This window comes from Cephus cinctus, unplaced genomic scaffold (assembly GCF_000341935.2).
Source record: "Cephus cinctus unplaced genomic scaffold, Ccin1 Ccin1_scaffold0126, whole genome shotgun sequence".
Classification (NCBI taxonomy): domain Eukaryota; kingdom Metazoa; phylum Arthropoda; class Insecta; order Hymenoptera; family Cephidae; genus Cephus; species Cephus cinctus.
In genome coordinates, this window is record NW_014332860.1 from 276,925 (window position 1) to 286,593 (window position 9,669).

The 9,669-nt window shown below is 50.0% G+C and overlaps 1 long non-coding RNA gene across 1 annotated transcript; it reads left to right on the forward strand.

Moving 5' to 3' along the window:
• Positions 1-4,295: 4,295 nt before the first annotated feature.
• LOC107262764 lies at positions 4,296-8,361 on the forward strand. Its single transcript, XR_003058249.1, has 2 exons — positions 4,296-4,888; positions 5,461-8,361. It is a non-coding gene; the product is annotated as an uncharacterized LOC107262764 (long non-coding RNA).
• The last annotated feature ends 1,308 nt before the right edge of the window (positions 8,362-9,669 follow it).

A 9,669-nucleotide genomic window follows, 5' to 3' on the forward strand; every position in this document is an offset into this window, starting at 1 on the left:
TCCCAAATGTCTGAGGTGATCTTTCCACGTGTCCGAGTAGATAATTATGTCGTCGAGGTAAGCTAGACAGAATTCTCGCCCACTAGCCGGTGAGGACTTCTTGGCTCATAAGTTTTTGAAACGTGCAAGGCGCGTTCTTTAGACCAAAAGGCATGACTCGAAATTGATATTGACCTCCGTCAGGAGTTGCAAAAGCCGTGTATGGTTTGGATTCTGGATCCATAGGAACTTGCCAATAGCCACTTTTTAAATCAAGAGTGGAGAAGATTTTGGCTCGTCCGAGATCTTTTAAGGCTTCATGTATTATCGGAAGTGGTTGTGCGGCATCTCGAGTGATGGCATTCAATCTTCGATAGTCTATGCAAAACCGATTTCGTCCGTCTTTCTTCTTAACGATGACGATTGGGGAACAGTAATTCGAAGTCGTGGGTTCTATTACTTCATCCGCAATCATTTCCTGAATTTGCTGTTGAATGATTTTCTTCTTTTCATCGGAGTATCGATAGGGAGGTACTAGGAATGGTTGTTCCGAAGTCAAGTGTATCCGGTGTGAGATTCCTCGTGTTTGCCGCAATCTTTCTCCTTCCTAGAAGGTGACCGCATGTTGTTGCAGTAGTTCATGGAACCGATCGGCGTATTCAACGGGAAAATCGTGTTGGAGAGTGTCCCAGTGTATTTGCTTTTCTTCCGTCCTTGTCGCATGTTGGGGTTGTTGTAGAAACACTCGCTTGCGTTCCTTGAGACCATAATAAATACATTTATGGAAGTGATCATGTATAACTTGATTCTCATTTAACCATGATTCACCTAGGACGATATCCTCGTGTAAGTCATCAGTGACGAAGAACTCACTAGGGACTTCGTTATTTTGAATCCTGATGTGAAGTGTGATCGGTCCTTTAAGATCAATTGTAGCTCCTCCGGAAGCTTGATAGGCTATCATGGTGGTTGTTGTCAGCGATTGTTGGTCTACCTCGCTCAGCAGACGTCCTTTGATTAAGTTATGGGAAGAACCGGAATCGATGAGTGCGGCTACTCTTTGCGAACCAAGTGTGACTTCCAATCGTGGCAAACATTCGTTTTTGGTACTCGTGGAATTTACCGTGGCGGTGGTCTCGGAACCTGACCTGAGTCGATCGGTTCTTCTTTGGCCACCGCCGCCAATCGGTTTCCCTGGTCGGGAGTCTTCCCTCTACTTATATAAGTTGGGCAGTCCCGATGGAAATGGTATTCTGGGCAATACCAGCATTTTGGTGGCGATCTACCCAGAGGTTTCATCGTAGTGTTCCTTCCGCTTTCGATCTTCCCCGGGTCTACCGATTTCTTCATGTCCGTTTTGCGAATTTTAGCCGAGTTCTCTGCGAGGTCATCGTCTTCCATCTCTTCGGCCCAACTGATTAATTCGTCGAACGTTGTTGGGCGTGCTGCTCTAAGTAGCCTTTTAAGTTCGGGTTTTACTAGCGAAATTAAAAGATTGACTAGCTGTGGTTCAGTCCGGTCAGGAAACAGTCGACGTGCCAACCAGTATTTCTCTTGGAGAAAGATGCCTACCGGTTCTCGTCCGTCTTGTTTGCATGAATATAATTTCGCACTTAGATGAATAATGGTGTTGTTGGTCTATCGGTACTCTCGGAGTTTCGTTTTCCGCTTCGGTGATAATTCTCCGCGGAGGTATCACGATAGGTGGATCCATGGGATGGATTTCTTGTTCCGGTTCGGGATTGTTGGGCGCCATTTGTACTCTTCGCTCCCGTGAAGGCGGTTGCGAATGCGATCGCCGTTGAGCTCGTGTGGTAGGCATGGTTCTCCTGGTCTGAGAATTCGTGGATGTCTTCTGAGATCCTGCTCGAAGGTTTTTCGAGTGGCCCCACGTTGGGCGCCAAAATTGTTAACGGTCAATAATATGGATGATTTTGTTAAGAACAATTCTGAGGTTGTCCAGCTTTTTTTATTGCTTTACAAAGTTACGGGGTGCCGAACAGTTCTATTGACCGCCGTTTTACGCGTTCGGAACGCCTTCGAGGTTCACCCTTCACGTCTGGTCTTCTGGTGGTCGAAGGTAGCGGTTGGACGTCGATTTTTCGTCTCAGAGTTTCCGGTGTGAGAGGTAGTGGACTAATGACCGCCGGGATTGGTGTCCTCTGGACGGCCGGACGGTGGTACCGCCAAAATGGCCGCGTGTCGGCGAGTTCGCAGACCGGGGCAAAGGTGGTTTTCCCGGCAGGGTGTAGGCCCGACGCCGAGGAGTAGTCACCAAGTCCTACGAACTGAAGACCTTGGACTTAGCGTCAGTCGAGTCCATCTGGAGGACTCGCCGTCCGGACCTACACCCTACTGGGAAAACCACCTTTGCCCCGGTCTGCGAACTCGCCGACCCGCGGCCATTTTGGCGGTACCACCGTCCGGCCGTCCAGAGGACACCAATCCCGGCGGTCATTAGTCCACTACCTCTCACACCGGAAACTCTGAGACGAAAAATCGACGTCCAACCGCTACCTTCGACCCCCAGAAAACCAGACGTAAAGGGTGAACCTCGAAGGCGTTCCGAACACGTAAAACGGCGGTTAATAGAACTGTTCGGCACCCCGTAACTTTGTAAAGCAATAAAAAAGGCTGGACAACCTCAGAATTGTTCTTAACAAAATCATCCATATTATTGAGCGTTAACACCCCGTGCGCCGGCATCCTAGCCAGCCTAGCCGGAAATGTCCTTTTTCGGGCGCACGTACGTCCTGTTTCACGTCTCACGCACAATTCTCGCCGGAAGCTACATTTTTGTATTACGTGTTTCCGCCGCCATACCAGTTCGACTCTACAGTTTTCAGGTTTAATCAAGACGACGCGCATCGAGCAGTCTACTGGCTAGAATTTCGACTCCGCTTGAGCTCTGGCACTCCTTCCAACGAATACACAAAGAGTGCACGTATCCTTGATAACAGAGTTCAGCTCGCAGGCTGAACGTTGTCCTTGGAAGCCGTGAATAGGTCCTTGGCGCCATCCAACTCGAACAAAGTCATTGGCCGAGATTCGTGGGTCCATGTACGTGCCAGCGCTATCCGGAAGCGAGCATGCTCCAGATAGCTGAACGCGGCTCAGGTGGAAGACGCTTCTACCGTGCCACCAAAGTCCATATGCTCAACCGCTCCGAGCGTGCACTTTCCCACTCGGATGTATATCCGAACTTTTACCCTAATGAAAAAGGATGGATTAATAACCTGCTAATCTTAAATCCAGTAATTAATTCTAGGACTGCTGGCGCGGCTCTTGGAAATTTGCTGAGGTCAGGAGGAAGCTCAGGAGGCACTATCGGCATACGAGACACGGGGAACTGGAGCTGCGCCGGTCAGAATGGGCTGCGAGTGTGGTTGAGGGAGGCCAAGTAATCCGCACTACGACGTGATATCAATTTAGGCAATTAAACGCTTCCCATCTGCAGAGACTAAACGTGTTATCTGCTTGGCTATACTCGAACCCATCCGAAGCCCACCCTCCACTCGTCGTGGCCATTTCTGCCATCCCGTGTCTCATTTCGACGGAGCACCCCCCTCGTTCCAATCCCTCCGTACAGTCAGCGTCAAGTCGACTCAGAGCCTGGAGTCAGGACACTAAGCATACTGTCGGCCTCGTGAAACCTTGTTAGGGGCGATAGGGGTGAATGCAGTTGGCACTACAATCTCATATCGCCAACCGGAGAAGCTGTTGGACCAAATTAAACTTTAGGGCTGGCTTACATGGCGCATTATTAGAGGGTTCCTTACCCCAGTAGGATGTAGCAATGGGAACCACCCTCCTCCTACGTTCTGCTTCTACCTTTCGCTGGGGAGAATTCCGTCTTCCTCGAGAAAACTCTTCGAGTTATATCGTTCTCCTAAGTCGGATCGGCGTCCCGTGTAACAGATAAAAGTTTCAATGAAGCTCGGAATGTTTGCAACGTGTTCGGTCGGCGGAGCTCGGTGTAAAATTATGATAAAAAACAGGAGGAAAATTTGCTTTCATTTAAAAGTATTACGCGATGAAAAGTTTGCCCGAGGGTTTGGTTAAGACTAGATATACGTATGCTCGTTTCCTGTATTAGGGGGATGAAAGCTCGAAAGTTCAGAGCGCAAAATGTTCGCCGCCGAATTTCTAAGGGTCCTGGGCTCAAGGTTCACTGCTAGTATTGTTTCCTCGAGATAAGTGCTGTTCCTCCAGGCAGGATGCTTTTCTACAAGCTGAGAGCTTAACGGTGAATCGCGGGGAGGGCAGGAGGGCAGGAGGGCAGGAGGGACGAATGCGTTTCTATAGAGTGGCAGAAGATGACGTTGCCGAATCGAGTGATATATACCTGGACTCTGGCATATTCCCTCTAATTAGTCTCTCCTAATGGAAGACGCGTTAACGAGCTCCTGTTTACACTGGCGTCGTCTCATTGTCCTCCCTAACGAATCCTGCTGGCCGAGCAGGTCCAGACAATCGACTGGCAAAACAACGCCGGTCGAAGCTCTCGGACGGAGGCTGCAGTGCTGGAGATTCGGCAACAATTGGCCCACATCGAAATCAAGAGCAGAAGAAATCAGCAGCTAGAAATTCTTACTGAAAAGATCGTGGCTCCCTTTTTGCAGTGAAAATCAAAAAGCTCAGCCGAGACTCGTTGGACTGTTTTTTTTTTTTTCAAGAAATATGCAGCCAGTGGGCGGTCTAAGCTCAGACGGGACAGCGAACTAAGAGGCGTCCGTTTGCTACTTCAGCCCAATGACGATTCCCTGATTCGTATGCTCCTGCTCCACCGAGGCGCCCCGCCTGCTGGACTTGGGTTGGACTCTTCATTCTCGTGCATCTTGCACCAGGAGGCAGCCTAGGATCTCGGGCAACTCCTCCGATGCGGGTCCCTTCGGTCACGTCTCCTCAGGTTTGGCTAGCTCTGCCGGTCTGGGATATTTGACGCACGTACTGGGTGGCTTGCAGCAGCAATGGTTAGCTTCCATGAGAAGGGATGCGAACGTCATCGTCTAGCCGCGTCGCGACGTCGCGACGTCCTGCTGATTTAGAATGCACTCACCCTCCAGGGCCGAACGTGTGCGTCGGCATCAGTCGACATTTATAACGCTCCCAGCCCGGAATTATATTATAGATATACAGCACGGTAGACGGCACGCTACACCGTAGAGTGGGGTAGGGTTATAGGCCAGCGGTTATAGGCCAGATACCATCAGCCTAGGCGCTTCCAATCATTTCCCAATTAGCAGATGATTGCGTACAGTCCTCGCTAGAACCATCTACTACCTCGCGATTAGTCACAGGACTTTGGGATTTCCTGCTTCAGTTTCTGATGCCAAGTATTACGAGCTCCGACCGAGGGTCCTATGTATGGGTACCGCTCGTGTCTCATTGACAAATATTTAAGATCCAACTTAGGGGTGCGACTTGCGCTCCAATTTTAAAAGATTTAATGAATCTTTACGTTGCGTCGTTGTGTTGCAGAACCTGGCAACCTAGCCGCCGCAGCTTCTTCTTTGCCGTGGGCAATAGTAGCAACAGCAACGCAAGCGGAAGCAGGGGCAACTTCATCAGGGGAAGCGGAAGAAGTTCCTTCTAGCGGAGGAGCCCATTCGGACTTGTGGGACGAGGCAGAAATGCATAAGCAGATTGTGCGAGTGAAAATCCAAAGTGATTCTCCAAGATACTCGAAGATTCTCCGAGGACGTGAGGACGAACTTCCGCAGGCGTCACGTGGGCGCCAGCCTTCGGTGGTAAACAGGCTGGGAATCTCGTCTAAAGAAATTAGATAGGTTAAGGCTGCTCAGCACGCACCCTGCGGCTTCAGCGAAAGGCTAGCATTTCATTTGAGCAGGAACTTCTGCCGAGCGCCAAGTGCACCTTATCTCTTGGTTGGAGTCGCCAATTACAGGGCGGTAGCCAGTCACCATTGTGAACTCAAAATTTAGGTTTCACGAGAGGCTACCTCTGTAGGGAGAGACGAATAGAGAGAGAGATGGAGAAAGCTACGATACACGAGCCGAAAGATATTGGGGAGGGGTGTTATTTACTTTTTTCTTGCGATTCCATTAAATTTTCATCGGCAATGATTAGAGTTATCGGCAGAGTAAGAGAGTCTTCCGAGCCTTTCCTAATTATTATTTCGTTCGTCGAGTTTCCTATTTCGTATTTTCACGCAAAGGAAACGCTCGGTTTATTAACGTAGTACAGTCCGAAGCCAATCGCCAGCTTCATTTTATACTTGACCTTTGGTCCTCTTTATCCATTTGGGAACCTTGGACTTTTCACCAATGAGAATTCAATGGCAACCGCAGGAGGCAGGAGGACGTTTCATAAGTTTATGGAATTGTCTGGTGAAGCTGCAAGCTCTTGGGGAGGAAGCCCCGAACCACACCTTCGAGACACTAGGACGGGGGACTTTACACGATTGATCGTAGGTCCAGTTCTGTCTTAAGCGTAGCAGGTATATAGTATACTAGTCAGTAGCCCAATTAGCACTTGACCATATCTCGGGTGACTGTACGTCTGCAGACAGCGTGCACAGGCATGTGCACATGAGAAAGTGCGAGCCTAAATGTTGAGAGAATGACTCTTTTTTGTAAATACAGAATTAAACAGTCGAGAGACAGTGGCAGATGACGACCATGACGTTTTGTCAACAACTGAAGATGCAGGATGATGATGCCGAGTCTCTCTTCTCTTTCGATAATGGATCAGCGAATGAACTTCCGAACGAGAGTGCAGAATGCGATAGATACTTACTGGCAATCCTCGGATTCAGCCCTCGATTCGGATAAAGAGGAGGATTAGCAGTGGACTTGTAAAATGGACGAGTGGAGGAGAAGGAGCGCGCGTGCAACACAGGGTAGATAATAGGGACCATCGAGAGAGACTGCGTAGAAAACGGCTTCGAATTTATTTCATGAATATTTCAGCGGGGAACCTTCGTAATAAATAGCGAGCTGCAGAATTATATTCCTGAAGTGAGCCAGCGCTCGGCTAACCGACTTTGACTCTGACTCCCGTGCCAGGTTTCTTCGAGTAGTCGTGTACTCGTGTACTCTCGTAGCCTCCTGGCCCTCCCACGCAGCGACACAGCGACGCAGCAACTTACCCGACGGAACGGCTGAGCGCGGAATACTAATTGACTCGCAAACGACCAAGCATACTTCGCACAATGCATTCGCCTCCCTGCTCTCCTTCGCATTCCTTCGCATTCCTTCGCATTCAATACTTCCCATTGATCGGATGAAATTCGCGCTCCTTCGCTTCTCCTACTATACCGGTAGGCGTTGATACCTGCCGACTCGGGCGCCAGGAGAAAGAGAGAGAGAGGAGCCCCACGCTGATCGATAGGCAGGACAAAGAGGGAGAAGGGACGAACGGCTAAACTCGAGGAGAGGCGCGCGTTTCTCTTTATCCGTCTAAGGAGGAAGAGGAGAAGGATAAGAAGAAAGGAAGAAACGGAAAAACATGATCACTCTGATCTCTTGGGCTTCCTTATTCCGCGACTCGTCTTCACCTTCAGAAACCGTTACGGGGAGGCACTTGGCGACAAACGACTGCCTCGTAATGAGCAAGAAAGCGATCGTCCTTTGAGCTTCGAGAGGCTGCGTCAAGGCGAGTCCGACATTGAGATTCGCAACACGATTTACGTCCCTCGAAGACTTTTCCTTTTTCCTTCTCGAAAAAAAATCATAGAGCCAAAACAATATCGCGTTGACTCTTGGAAGGATTGTACTTGGAAGTAGCACTCTGAGGACGTGAACGGACCCAGTCGACTGGGGTAGCATCGTAACGACGAGAAGGAAGCGACTGGTGCGCGAGTGAGCGAAGGAGCAAATAGGCAAAAGCAGTGAAGCGCGCAAGCAGTAAGCAGGCGAGCAAGCAAGCACGTAAGCAAATAAGCAGGAAAGGCTATACAAAGGGTATATCGGTATATCGGTCCATCGGTGGATCGGTATGTCGGTATAACGATATATAGGAATGGCGAGCCACCTGTTACTCTTGTACCTTCAAACTCTGCGATCGACCGAAGCAACTAGGAGACGAGAGAATCTGGAGCCGCCGCTGCGGCTGCTAGACTCGAGCAGCCAGGAAGGACGTGACGCACCAGTCGAGTTCGAGTGTTGCTCGAGTCGAGAAGGAGCCAGCGACAGCTAGAGGAGCACATGTCACTAGATATAGATATGGGTACGTAGCTAAGGAATTCGCCGGCATGTATTTCTTTTTGATACAGAGCGATCGCTTTAGCGGTGCGATTTGCTTGGACGTTAAGGGAGACTCGGGTGCGAGCGACCCGACGCAACCCGACCCGATGGTCACGATAAGCTTCGAGGCTATGTAAATGATAACGATTCGAATAAAATGACGCGATGACAAATCCCAGCAGTCTTTTTATTTCCAGCTCCACGTTCAACGGTAGGTATAGAGATAACCTTTATACTCTCGCTATTCCACAGCTTCCCCCTCTTCCCGCGCCTACTGCATATCCGCCCTTTACTTCCTTACACGGCTGCGTCATAGCTTCCCTTGAGAACAATCGACGCAGGAAAGTCTCAATCCGTCCGTAGGTGTAACAGGCCAGAGGCAATGGAAAGAAGAAAGAGAGCAAGAGAAGAAGTTTTCTCAAGAAGAATCCCTGTAGGTCGAACGTCGTCCATCCGCTGTAAATTATGGCCCTAGTAAAAATGCCTGTCAAGTGTGAACTTCCGTAAAAGTTATCGCGGCTATAACGCGGACGGCCGGTTGCCCAGTATTTTATTTCTCGCAGTAACCCTGCAGCAGCCCTTCGCTCGACATTCAAAACGCATTACATTCGTTCAGTGCCTCGGTCGGCCGATCCGTCCGGTTCGCCTGAAGTTCCCTCTCTTTCACTTCTTCCCCGAGTTCCAGGGCATCCGCTGGACATCTATCCATCCGGCTGTTCTGATATCCAATTCGAGAGTTAAATAGCCTTTGAGGAACACACGATAGCCGTGATGCTATCAGCGCAGGACACGTGGCTAAGTAAAGCCGGAAGTATAAAATTCGCGAAAACGTGATCACTCAAAATCCCCACTGGGTTACCCACGAAGACTGGCGCTGACGATGATGGCGCCAGAGTCCAAGGTGGGAGACGTGGGCACGAGGGCTGACTGACAGGAGCAAGGAGCAGGGAGCAGGGAGCAGGATCGAGGGACGGATAGCGAATGGAATCAGGCTTCCCGCTCCAGGCGAGATACGTCGCTTTAACGACGGTCGTTAAGTCGACTCGGAGCGTGTACAGACGTAATGGCTCCCACGTCCCACCTTTACTTTCAGCTTCGACTAACAATGCCAGCCCGAGCTGCTGCCATCGCCGATACTCCTCGTGACCGTGTTCCTGCGACCGAGCATCCCTTATTTCAGAATGAGAGTACCGCTCTCTCTCTCTCTCTCTCCTTCCGGTTTGATCACCTTAGAGAGGTAGCAGCTTCTAGCCTCGTCAGCAGAGACGCATGGTCACTCGATGACTCCTGTGACTGGGAATACAGATTCGGACGATCCAGCTTCCACACAGAGTGACAGACACTCCGCTAATAAACAGAGTCAACTGGAGGAAGGTCGCAGTAGCTGCTGGTAGCCATTGTTCCCAGAGGAAATAAGAAAGTAACGTGAAACGTAAAACCGTGAGTGCAGTCGGATAGCGATGATAATTTAGTTAGCAAACAA